This window comes from Eriocheir sinensis, unplaced genomic scaffold (assembly GCF_024679095.1).
Source record: "Eriocheir sinensis breed Jianghai 21 unplaced genomic scaffold, ASM2467909v1 Scaffold756, whole genome shotgun sequence".
NCBI lineage: Eukaryota > Metazoa > Arthropoda > Malacostraca > Decapoda > Varunidae > Eriocheir > Eriocheir sinensis.
In genome coordinates, this window is record NW_026112116.1 from 119,188 (window position 1) to 132,253 (window position 13,066).

Here is a 13,066-nt window from a genome sequence, read left to right on the forward strand (position 1 = left end):
CGGGTCTGGCTCCTCCTCTCACGGGGGTGAAGCATTCAGCGTCAGCTCTACCGGTTCCCTGTGACGTGCCTTCTTCGGAAGGTGGCTGGGCATCGAGTGCAGGTGAGGAGGGTGATGAGGCGTCCGTTGCAGGAGGGGCGACGATGTTGGCCTGGATAAACTCCTGCAAGGTATCAACAGTACTTGTTAGTTCGGTGATCTTCTTCTCGCCAGCCGTCAGCCTTTCGTCCTGTTGGAGGAGTCTCGTTTCCATCTGCTGTGTCAACAGGCAGATCTTGCAGACGGTCGATCGTCCTGAGAAGAAATGACCAGAGAAGTTTCCTGTGCAAGTCGAACATTTCTTTAGCGCCATCTTGGTAAGGAGGAGAGAGCAAGTGAGTAGAGAGAGAGAGAGAGAGAGAGAGAGAGAGAGAGAGATGGGAAGGCGTAGGAGGGAGATAGGGATGGAGGGAGGAAGAGGGCGAAGGAAAGGGGGGGAGAGAGAGAGGGTGGGAACGAGATAGGGAGTGAGGAAGGAGAGACAGAGAGGGGCAAGTGGGGGGTAGTAATGAGAGAGAGAGAGAGAGGGGGGGGGGGCAATGGAGAGGGGAGGCGAGAGAAAAGGAGGAGCGAAACGCGAGGGACGAGAAGGAGTGACGCAGGTGATGAAAAATTTAGAGGATTACTGTGTCTCTGGGGAATAATCTGGTCAAGTCAGGTCAGGTAAGTCTGAACACCTGCGTAGGGAGTGGCGTCGGAGTGGAATCTGGAAATATATAAAGAATGTGGCGGAAAGAGTGTAACACTGTGTTTTGTGTATATGTGTATATATGTTTTACAGGGCGCTACGGCGAGAGGGTAGATACAGGCAGAGAGAGGTAGTAAAAATAAGGGCAACACTTAATCCTGTCCAGCGAGGCACGTGGTCGCACAGCAAACAGCACACCTCTGCAGGCAGCTAACTCGGTTGACAATAAGCAGTACGCAGCACGACGCGAAATAGCACACGGCACACAGCACAGCAAGATCTACAGTACAGTTCAGTACAGCACACGAGGGTGGAATCGCAAGCGAGAGAGGTCACGGAAGTGGGAGCGCGTGCGGTTTGACCTCTCGGAGAGAGAGAGAGAGAGAGAGAGAGAGAGAGAGAGAGAGGGCGCCATGAGGTCACGCCATTGAAACTCGCAATATCGGGATTATCTCGGAACCAGTTCTTGGAGTTGGTGGTCAGTTGCCCTCACCTCTCACCGCCCCACGGGAGAGAGAGGAGGAGGAGGAGGAGGAGGAGGAGGGACAAGATCAGGAGAAGCAACGAAAAGGAAAAGGAGAAAATGTTAAGGGAGAGAAGAAGAAATATAAGGAGGAGGAGAGGGCGGAGGAGGTGAAAGTGGAGGTGGAGGAAGAGGAAAAGGAGGAAGAGGAAAAATAGGATGTGAAAGCAATGCAGGATCAAAAGAAAGGAAAGCAAGAGATGGCGAAATAGGCGGAGGATGCGGGGTAGGAGATGAAAGGAGGAAGAAGTAAGTTAAGCTTATGAATGAGGGTGAGGGACACGTAAAGGAAGAGAAGAAGAAAGAGGAGGAGGAGGAAGAGGAGGAGGAGGAAGAGGAGGAGGAAGAAGAGGAAACAAAAGAAGAAAAGAAAGAAGAGGAGGAGGAGATGAAAAAGATGAAAAAAGAGCAGGAGGAGGAGGAGGAGGAGGAGGAGGAGGAGGAGAAGGAGGAGGAGGAGGAACACAAAGTAACACAAAGAAAAAACAAACAACAGCAGACCTGCTGGTCCTTACGAGGCTGTTGCGACAAGCTACACTAACTATCTAATCAAAGGTGGAAGATGAAGGACAGCAAAGGCGAAGGCTCCTCCCCACCCCCCCATCCCTCCAGCCAAAGCTGGCAGGAAAGGAAAAAGAACCATGCAGCATGGAAAAACTGCATGGAATTTATATAGGAAAGAGGAAAGAACTACCATTAATGTTAGGACTAACCGGCGACAAAAACGGACAAGACGAGAATCTTTTACCATTTCTCTTGAAATTATTCTATTTGATCGATCAATTATTTCTTCGCTTTGATAGGCTGAATAAATTTACTTCTTTAAGCCTTTTTTCATAAGATAAATTTCTCAACCTAAGAATCATTTTTGTTACTCTCCGTTGACCCCTTCTAACGTTCTAACCTAGTGAACGGCCGTGAAGCCTTGCAGCGCAGCGTTCTAACCGGTTGAGCTACCGGAGCATGTGTGTGTGAGTGTTTGTGTGTGTGTGTGTGTGTGTGTGTGTGTGTGTGTGTGTGTGTGTGTGTGTGTGTGTATCAATGAATCGGCATGACACGCCGCCTTCCCTGCCTGGACACCCTTACACACACACACGCACACACACATACACATAATTTCTTTCTTTCTCTCTCTCTCTCTCTCTCTCACAAGGCATTGTCCCTTCAGATTGGAAAAAGGCTAACGTGACACCGATTTTTAAGAAAGGAGACAAAAAAGTACCAGGTAATTACAGGCCCATTAGTCTAACTTCGGTTGTAGGTAAGCTACTTGAGGGCATAATTAGAGACAATTGTGAGTTACCTTGAAAGCCACTCATTAATTGGGGACTCACAACATGGCTTCCGAAACAAAAGATCCTGCCTATCAAATCTATTAACCTTTTATAACGACCTCTTCACTGTTTATGACGTAACCAAATCACTGGACGTAGTCTATCTTGATTTCCAGAAAGCGTTTGATAAAGTCCCGCATCATAAATTACTTTACAAATTAAAACAAATAGGTATTGACGGTCAGGTAAACCAATGGATCGCGAATTGGTTGAGCAACAGACAACAAAGAGTAGTGATTGACGGATTTAACTCAGAGTGGGCGCCTGTCACTAGTGGCGTCCCTCAGGGCTCGGTTCTTGGCCCAGTGCTCTTCATTATTTACATCAACGACGTGGATGTTGGACTCAATAACCGCATTAGTAAATTTGCAGACGACACAAAGATTGGTAACTCGGTTCTCACTGACGAAGACAGGCAAAGCCTCCAAGAGGATTTGCAAAAAATTTCAACTTGGTCGGATAGATGTGATATGCCATTTAACGTAGACCAGTGCCAGGTCCTTCAAGTTGGAACGAGGAATAAAAAGTTTGATTACGAAATTCGCGGCGTTAAACTCAAAAGCGTTCAATGCGTCAAGGACTTGGGGGTCAAAATCGCGTCAAACCTCAAATTCTCACAGCAATGCATCGATGCAGCAAATAAAGCGAAAAGAATGTTGGGCTTCATTAAAAGAAACTTTTTATTTAAGAATAAAGATGTAATACTCCCGCTCTACAACAGTTTAGTCAGACCCCACTTGGAATATGCGGTACAGTTTTGGTCTCCCCACCATGCAAAGGATATTGCTAAATTAGGTGTTCAGCGTCGGGCAACGAAAATTATCCATTCCTTGCGAAACAAATCCTACGAAGAAAGGCTTTCTACCCTTAACATGTTCTCTTGAGAAACGTCGCCTCCGAGGAAAACTGATCGAATGTTTTAAAATACTTAATGGTTTCACGAATGTAGACAGATCAACATTGTTTATGATCGATGACACTTTGCGCACGAGGAACAATGGCGTAAAACTCAGATGTAGACAAGTAAATTCAGACTGCACCAAATGTTTCTTCACCAACGTTGTCGTGCGAGAATGGAATAAGCTCCCATCATCAGTGGTCCAGTGTAACACGATTGACTCCTTCAAAAATAAGCTCGACCGTCACTTCCTTCAACTTAATATCAACTAGAGTAGAAATGCAACGTTTTGGAGTCTTCTGATTAATGTAAAATCACTTAGGTTTAAGGACAGACCACCAAGTCTGGACCATGGGGTCTGTGTGGTCTGATTTTCTATGTAAATCTATGTAAATCTCTCTCTCTCTCTCTCTCTCTCTCTCTCTCTCTCTCTCTCTCTCTCTCTCTCTCTCTCTCTCTCTCTCTCTCAATGTTCCGTCAACAATTCAAGAGACTTCACGACCCAACGACACACACACACACACACACACACACACACACACACACACACACACACACACACACACACACACACACACACACACACACACACACACACTCATAAATGTTAACGAAGGAAAAAATGGAAAAAATAAAGAAAGAAAGGAACACATTCCAACACTGTACCCGAGTCCTTTCACTCCGCATTCGTTTGTTTTTTTGTCTGTGTGTGATGTTTATTACCTAGTAGTAGTAGTAGTAGTAGTGGTGATGGTCGTGGTGGTGGTGGTGCTGGTAGTAGTAGTAGTAGTAGTAGTAGTAGTAGTAGTAGTAGTAGTAGTAGTAGTAGTGGTGATGGTGGTGGTGGTAGTAGTAGTAGTAGTAGTAATAGTAGAAGTGGAAGTAGTAGTAGTAGTAGTAGTAGTAGTAGTAGTAGTAGTGGTGGTGGTGGTGGTAGTAGTAGTAGTAGTAGTAGTAGAAGTAGAAGTAGAAGTAGAAGTAGTAGTAGTAGTAGTAGTAGTGGAGATAAACAAATTTAAGAGAAAAAAGAAGAAAAATAAATATAAATAGTGTTAGACAATATATATCTTACTTATTTTCTTCCTTTATCACTCTACGAAACTGGCTTACTGAATCCCTAAAGAGGTGCAACTCCCTCACTTGAATAACGAGCACATTGTTTACCGTGTCGTTACTGTCTATTCCGCCAAAGGTGAGAAAGGATCAGTGGAGAAGCCCGCCCGCCACCTTCTACCTGACTACCTGAAGCGCCCAACCCTCAACGGAGCAACTATTCCTTTCCTCTGTCACCGTTGGGAGGAGCTACTTTTCAACGTGTTCTCACCTTGGGCAGAATATTGCTTTCATCTTAATGGTCCCTTTAAGCGAGAAAAATGAGAAAAACATCATCACACAAACCATTTATATATATATATATATATATATATATATATATATATATATATATATATATATATATATATATATATATATATATATATATATATATATATATATATATATATATATATATATATATATATATATCAAAGCATTTTGATCAGTTTATGCATCATCTATATCATGACACAAATTTGCCCGTCGCTGCTACACGGTAAAGCCACAAATTTGGCCCGTCGCTGCTACACGGTAAAGCCACAAATTTGGCCGTCGCTGCTACACGGTAAAGCCACAAATTTGGCCCGTCGCTGCTACACGGTAAAGCCACAAATTTGGCCCGTCGCTGCTACACGGTAAAGCCACAAATTTGGCCCGTCGCTGCTACACGGTAAAGCCACAAATTTGGCCCGTCGCTGCTACTGGGTTAATGGCGCGTAGCTAAAGGGAGTGGAAACCTAACAGCAGGGATACTAAGATAAATATAAACCTGAATATATTGCCCGATAAATCACTCTCAATTACTTGTTTGGATGATTGAAGGTTAATTAATGAGGCCCCGTCAACGTCAATAAAAACATTCAATTCTGTGACCCGTTTTATCAGTTTCAAGCGGACTCAATATACGGATTTTATTGCACTAGAAAAATATGAATGAAACACTGCATGCAATTTATGTGTATTTTCCGTCATGCATATTCAGGGAGAGGAGCCTTCTGCGTGGACATTTTCATATATTGTGAAGGTGAACACACACACACACACACACACACACACACACACACACACACACACTATCCGTCTATCAATCTTTATTATTCTATCTGTCTATACATCTATCTTTCTATCTGTTTATGTTTATCTATCTTATTAGTTATATCTCTTTCTTTTTATCTATCTATCTCTCTGTCTATCTCATCCATTTATCTCTTTTTATCTCTCTATCTATCTTGTCTATTTGTCTCATTAGCTATCTATATTTATCTATCATTCTATCTATGATAATAAAAAATGGCAATGGTTAGGGCACCCACAACACAAGATTTGGCAACACTTTACCAGGAACACAACAACACGGTGGAACACACATTAACAATCCCGTACAAGCTTGCAACACTCTTACCCCGAACTCATTACATACACCAAGAGCCTCGCAACACTCCTACGTTTCAGATCATTACCATTATCAGCTCTCAACACAATTCTGCAACACCCTTACCCCACATTATTAATCGTAACAATCTTGCAACACTAACACTCAGATCATTACCAACAACCCTACAGTCTACAACACTCTTATCATGAAACACTCAACACTAATAAGCTCGCAACACTCTTATCATGAACCCCTCAACACTAATAAGCTCGCAACACTCTTACCCTTCTGGCCTTTATCATCAGTTCGCAAGGATGTTTTATTTATTATTTTTTGCTTCCTTTACTGTAAAAAATAATACAAATACCTTATCACATTAACCCCAACACATCTTGCAACATTAATCCTCACGCCATCAACACAATCATCATCATCAGCCCAACACAACACCCTTACTAAATTAGAACCAATAATCCTGCAACACTCGTACCTTCAGAACATCAGTATCAGTAGTTCTAAACACAACAATGCGTCATCTTATCCCATTAACACCAACACATCTCGCAACACTCTTACCCTATCATCATCAACATCATCATCAGCTCCGAACAACACCCTCGCCCCGCTACTCATTAATTCCTCCCTAACGCTGCTCTGTAATAGTAATGTTAATGAGAGGAAATGAAAAAAATATATATACACACACACGCGGGTCCCTCTCTCGCCTTTGAAGTCAACTCTAAATTTAATTTCTGCTCGGGGTAAACATGATTTAAACTTGTCAGCCTTTACGCGCGTGCCAAATAAAAGACATGCGATTACGTGAGAGTTGTATATTTTAGCAAACGTTATAGACATCATACGCGTGCAGCAACGTTTTTCCCAGGCATTTTTTTAAGGTATCTGAAGATTATTGACCTTAGTTTACCTTTGGGTGTAAAAAGGTATGGAATAATAAGGATGATGATAATAACAGTAATAATAATAATAATAATAATAATAATAATAATAATAATAATAATAATAATAATAATAATAATAATAATTATAATAATAATAATAATAAGAAGAAGAAGAAAAGAAAAGAAGAAGGAAAAGAAGAAGAAGAAGAAGAAGAAGAAGAAGAAGAAGAAGAAGAAGAAGAAAAAAAGAAGGAAAAAAAAAAGAAAAAGAAAAAGAAGAAGAAGAAGGAAAAGAAGGAGAAGAAGGAAAAGAAGAAGAAGGAAAAAAAGAAGAAGGAAAAGAAGAAGAAGAAGGAAAAGAAGAAGGAAAAAAAGAAGAAGAAGGAAAAGAAGAAGGAAAAGAAGAAGGAAAAAAAGAAGAAGAAGGAAAAGAAGAAGGAAAAAAAGAAGAAGAAGGAAAAGAAGAAGGAAAAGAAGAAGAAGGAAAAGAAGAAGAAGAAGGAAAAGAAGACGAAGGAAAAAAAGAAGAAGGAAAAGAAGAAGAAGAAGGAAAAGAAGAAGGAAAAAAAGAAGAAGAAGGAAAAGAAGAAGAAGGAAAAAGAAGGAAAAGAAGAAGAAGAAGAAGGAAAAAACAAGGAAAAGAAGAAGGAAAAGAAGAAGGAAAAGAAGAAGAAAAAGAAGAAGAAGGGAAGAGAAGAAGAATTAAAAGAAGAAGGAAAAGAAGAAGAAGTAAAAGAAGAAGGAAAAGAAGAAGAAGGAAAAAAAGAAGAAGGAAAAGAAGAAGAAGAAGAAGAAGAAGAAGAAGAAGAAGAAGAAGAAGAAGAAGAAGAAAAAGAAGAAGAAGAAAAAGTAAAGGAGGAAGAAAAAGAAGAACAAGAACAAGAGGAACAAGAAGAAATTCAAAACATTCCTAGAAGTTCTTTTCCCGTTGAAGATACCGACTATGATACTTTTACTTACATATTTGAATGATGAGAAAACTACAAAAAAAAAGAAAAACGATGTAGCTGCCCTCCTATTCCTGCAGTTCACCCTTCCTATACACGAAGGTATTTCAGAAGAGAGACGTCAATGCTCCTCTCAAACTAATTCTATCATTCTTTGTTCAGCATTCTCCTCCATCAAACTTCGCGGCGGCAGAGTGTTGCATTTTGTTTTGAACTTTACGGCTGTCTATAAATCGATCTATCTCTGTCTATTTATCTCATTAGCTATCTAAATTCATCTATCTATCTATCTATCTATGAACAGCAAGAATGGCAATGGTTAGGGCACCCACAACACAAGATTTGGCAACACCTTTCCCAGAACACAACAACAGCACGCTGGAACACATGTTAACAATCCCGTATTAACTTGCAACACTCTTAACTCGTTTGTCGCCTTGGCATAAAACCTATTCACGACTCACAAAAAAATGCTGGTAATTTTTGTTTAGTACTTTCTAGCTCATAGTTTGTCTCTTTAGCGTAAAATCTATATTCACTACTTGCAAAAATATACTCATCATCTTGTTTTGCACTTTTTCGCCCTTTAGTTTGTCTCATTTACCTTAAAATATAATGAACTACTAACAAAAATATACTTATTCTTTGTTTCCAACTTTTCAGCCATTTAGTTTATCTCATTTACCTTAAAATATAATCCACTACTAACATAAATATACTTATAATCTTGTTTTGCACTTTTCAGACCTTAGTTTGTCTCATTTGCCCTAAAAATACACTCACTACGTATAATGATACATTTTAAAACTGTGTCCCTTGCGACAACTTCCACTCCGGTGTTCCCGTTGTCCCGCGCCACTCGTCAGGTAAGCCGATCGGTGCACGACAGGCTGCCGGATAAACACTTTCTGGAAACAGTCGCCGGATAAGTCACATGCAAATACCTGAAAGCGGGCGAGCCATTCCCGACAGCTCGTTGAGAATTCATAACGACCTTCACACTCAAAACGTGCCCGGCCTGGCGACACGACACCTCCCTGCTCCGCGGCGCCTCCCAGGACCCGGCCGCGACACTCAAGGCGGTGCAGGATTACCGTGTGCCGCCTGGGACCGTTGCAGGACAATTATAAGATTCCAAGGGCCGTCCGTGTTGCAGGTGTTAGGCTATTCAACGATAAGCTAATGCTTCTCCTACTCCTACAATTTCACTTCTTCCTCTTTCCCGCTTCTTCTTAACCCAGACGGCAGCAATACCGTCTCATCTATCTCTTAGGCTGAACTCTTCACTCAAACTTTCTGTAACAGCTCTCCACTCTGGACGATTTTGGGCATATTCCTCCTACACATCCCCCCTCTGACTCCTTTATGCCTGTTATTAAGATTCTTAAGAATGATGTTTTCTATGCCCTCTCTGGCCTCAACTCTCAGAAGGCTTATGGACCTGATGGAGTGCCTCCTATTGTCCTTAAAAACTGTGCTTCCGTGCTGACACCCAGCCTGGTCAAACTCTTTCGTCTCTGCCTATCAACATCTACCTTTCCTTCCTGCTGGAAGTATGCCTTCGTACAGCCTGTGCCTAAGAAGGGGGCCGTTCCACTCCCTCATACTACCGCCCTAAAGGTTTACTTTCCTGTCTATCGAAAGCTTTTGAATCAATCCTTAAACGGAAGATTCAAAGGCACCTTTCCACTTCTAACCTTCTATCTGATCGCCAGTATGGATTCCGCAAGGGGCGTTCTGCTGGCGATCTTCTTGCTCTCTTAACTGATTCTTGGTCATCCTCTCTTAGCAGTTTTGGTGAAACTTTCTCAGTTGCACTAGACATATCGAAAGCCTTCGATAGAGTCTGGCACAAGTCTTTGCTTTCTAAACTGCCCTCTTTCGGATTCTATCCCTCTCTCTGTTCCTTTATCTCCAGTTTTCTTTCCTGCCGTTCTATCTCTGCCGTGGTAGACGGTCACTGTTCTTCCCCTAAACCTATTAACAGTGGTGTTCCACAAGGCTTTATTCTATCACCAACTCTCTTCCTATTATTCATCAATGATCTTCTTTCCATAACAAACTGTCCTATCCACTCATACGCTGATGACTCCACTCTGCTTTATTCAACTTCTTTCACCAAAAGACCCTCTCAACAGGAATTACGTGACTCCAGGCTGGAGGCTGCAGAACGCTTAACCTCAGACCTTACTATTATTTCCGATTGGGGTAAAAGGAACCTGGTGTCCTTCAATGCCTCAAAACCCCATTCTCCACCAATCAACTCGACACAATCTTCCAAACACCTATCCCCTATTCTTCGACAACACTCAGCTGTCACCATCTTCAACACTAAACATCCTCGGTCTATCTTTAACTCAAAATCTTAACTGGAAACTTCACATCTCCTCTCTCACTAAATCAGCTTCCTCGAGGTTGGGCGTTCTGTATCGTCTCCGCCAGTTCTTCTCCCCCGCACAGTTGCTATCCATATACAGGGGCCTTGTCCGCCCTCGTATGGAATATGTATCTCACATGTGGGGGGGCTCCACTCACACAGCTCTCTTGGACAGAGTGGAGTCTAAGGCTGGGTTCACACGAAACACTTTTAGTGGTCAGTGGCCGCCACAAAAAAGTGGACACCACAAAAAATGGTCGCCACGAAAAATGGTAAGTAGGTGCACCTTGCACACGAGCCACTCGGTGGCGGCCACTAATGAGGTCAGTACGTGGCGTTATGGATCTCGCAGAGGTAGCAGATGTCTGCTTTCTTGGTAAAAAGCGCAGAAGAAAGTAGCAACAGACTACGTTGCGTGTGGCATTCCATACTTCATTAACTGAGCTAGAAGAGCACCCTGATAATTATTTTGACTACTTCAGGAAGTCACAGGACAGCTTTGATCATCTTATGACAGCAGGGCATCAACATGATGAAGTGTGTGCCAGTAGAAGAGAGACTTGCGATAATCTTACTGTAAGGCTGAACATGAAGAATATAAAGTCACATTATATGTAATCTATTGACATAAATCAGCAAGAAAAGCATAGTTTAATTCATGATTCACAGCATGGGTTCACAAAGGGTAGGTTTTGCCTTACTAACCTTGTTGTCCTTCTACACTAAAGTAATCGAGGCGGTTGACCGAGATGAAAATTATGACATATTATATCTAGATTTCAGTACGGCGTTCGACAAAGTCCCTCATCACCGGCTATTACTAAAATTACAGGCTCACGGCGTAGATGGGAAAGTTTTGAGCTGGATCAGGGCGTGGCTTAGTGGTAGGAAGCAGACAGTGCAAATCAATGGTAAAAAATCTGAATGGGGCAGTGTTACGAGTGGCGTCCCTCAAGGGTCGGTGCTGGGTCCTCTGCTCTTTATTATTTACATCAATGACTTGGACACAAGAATTAGTAGTGATGTCAGTAAGTTCGCAGATGATACCAAGATCGGTAGAGTAATCCAATCAGACAGGGACGCTAGCGTTCTCCAGGATGAGCTTGACAGACTATATGATTGGGCGGGGAAGTGGCAGATGGAATTCAATGTCGGGATGTGTAGCATTCTGAGTGTAGGTAGGAATAACCCCTCACACAATTACTCCTTAAATGACACTCCTCTAAGCAGGTCTGGGCGTGAGAGAGACTTAGGAGTACTAGTGAGCACTGACCTACGTCCTGGGCTCAATGCATTCAGGCTAAAAATCGGCCCGACAGAGTACTGGGTTTCATCTCAAGGAGCGTAAGCAATAGGAGCGCTGAAGTCATCCTCAAACTTTACTTAGCACTAGTTAGACCTCATCTCGATTATGCAGTTCAGTTCTGGTCCCCCTACTATAGAATGGATATCAAGATGTTAGAATCTGTACAAAGGAGGATGACAAAGATGATTCAGGGGGTGAGAAACTTGCCTTATGAAGACAGGCTGAAGCATTTAAATCTACACTCTCTAGAAAGGCGAAGGTTGCGAGGAGACTTGATCGAAGTCTATAAATGGATGAAGGGCTTTAATAAAGGGAATGTCAATAAGATTTTGATAGTTAAAGAACCAGGTAGGACGCGTAGCAATGGTTTTAAATTAGACAAATTCAGATTCAACAAAGACAAGGGCAAGAATTAGTTCACCAATAGACTGGTGGACGAATGGAACAGGCTTGGGAGCCACATTGTGGGTGCCAATACCATAGATACATTCAAGAAGAGGTTAGATAAAGCCATGGATGGTGAGGTAAGGTGGGGTTGAGTGTACAGGAGCTGCCTTGTATAGGCCAACCGGCCTCTTGCAGACTCCTTACGTTCTTATGTTCTTATGTACTGTTATTACTATTACTACTACTACTACTACTACTACTACTGCTACCATATTGAGAGAGAGAGAGAGAGAGAGAGAGAGAGAGACAGGAATATGCAAAATAAGCAAAAAGGGAGGCAATAAGGATAAGAGGGAAACGGATGCTGCCCCGAAAACCATCCCAAGGTCATTCTTAGGATGATCTGCCACGTTCCTTCGGCCCTTCGTTCTGCCATCCCGGATCCGACAAACTCCGTGATCGGCGCCTTCACGGTAGTTTCAATTAACTTAATATTCTCGTCTGGTGGTTTAAGAGTCAAGTCTTGCTCCAACCCCCCTCGCCTCAGCGGGGCTGGGGAGCGTCAGGGGGCCCAAGGTCTCCCTGGCGAGCTCAGGGCCCAGGAGTCCCGGCATGCAGAGCGCCTCGGCTCCCCCGGGGCGTTCACGGCGGTGCTGGAGATTCCGAGGGTCCAGGGGCGGGGGGTGGGGCCAGCAAGACAGTACTCACCATCTTAATAACCAGATGACCTAGGTAACGACACGTTCATTACACGTTGTAAAAGGAAGCTATACTGAAGGCAATCGTGTCATCTCTACAAAAACAACAAAAAACAGGTAAGAAAAGACAAAAATCTAGGCTGGGTTCACACGAGACATGGTCAGTGGCCGCCATAAAGTGGCCACCACAAAAAATGGTCCCCACGAAAAATGGTGAGTAGTGCACCCTGAACAGTGTGCACACGAGCCACTCGGTGGCGGCCACTAATGAGGTCAGTACGTGGCGTTATGGGTCTCGTAGAGGTAGCAGCTGTCTGTGCTCTCTTGGCAAAAAGCGCAGAAGAAAGTACTGGGTTCACCCCATAGTTAGCAGCAGACTACTGCGTCTAGCATTCCACACATCATTTACAGAGCTAAAAGAGCACCCTGATATATATATATATATATATATATATATATATATATATATATATATATAGATATATATATATATA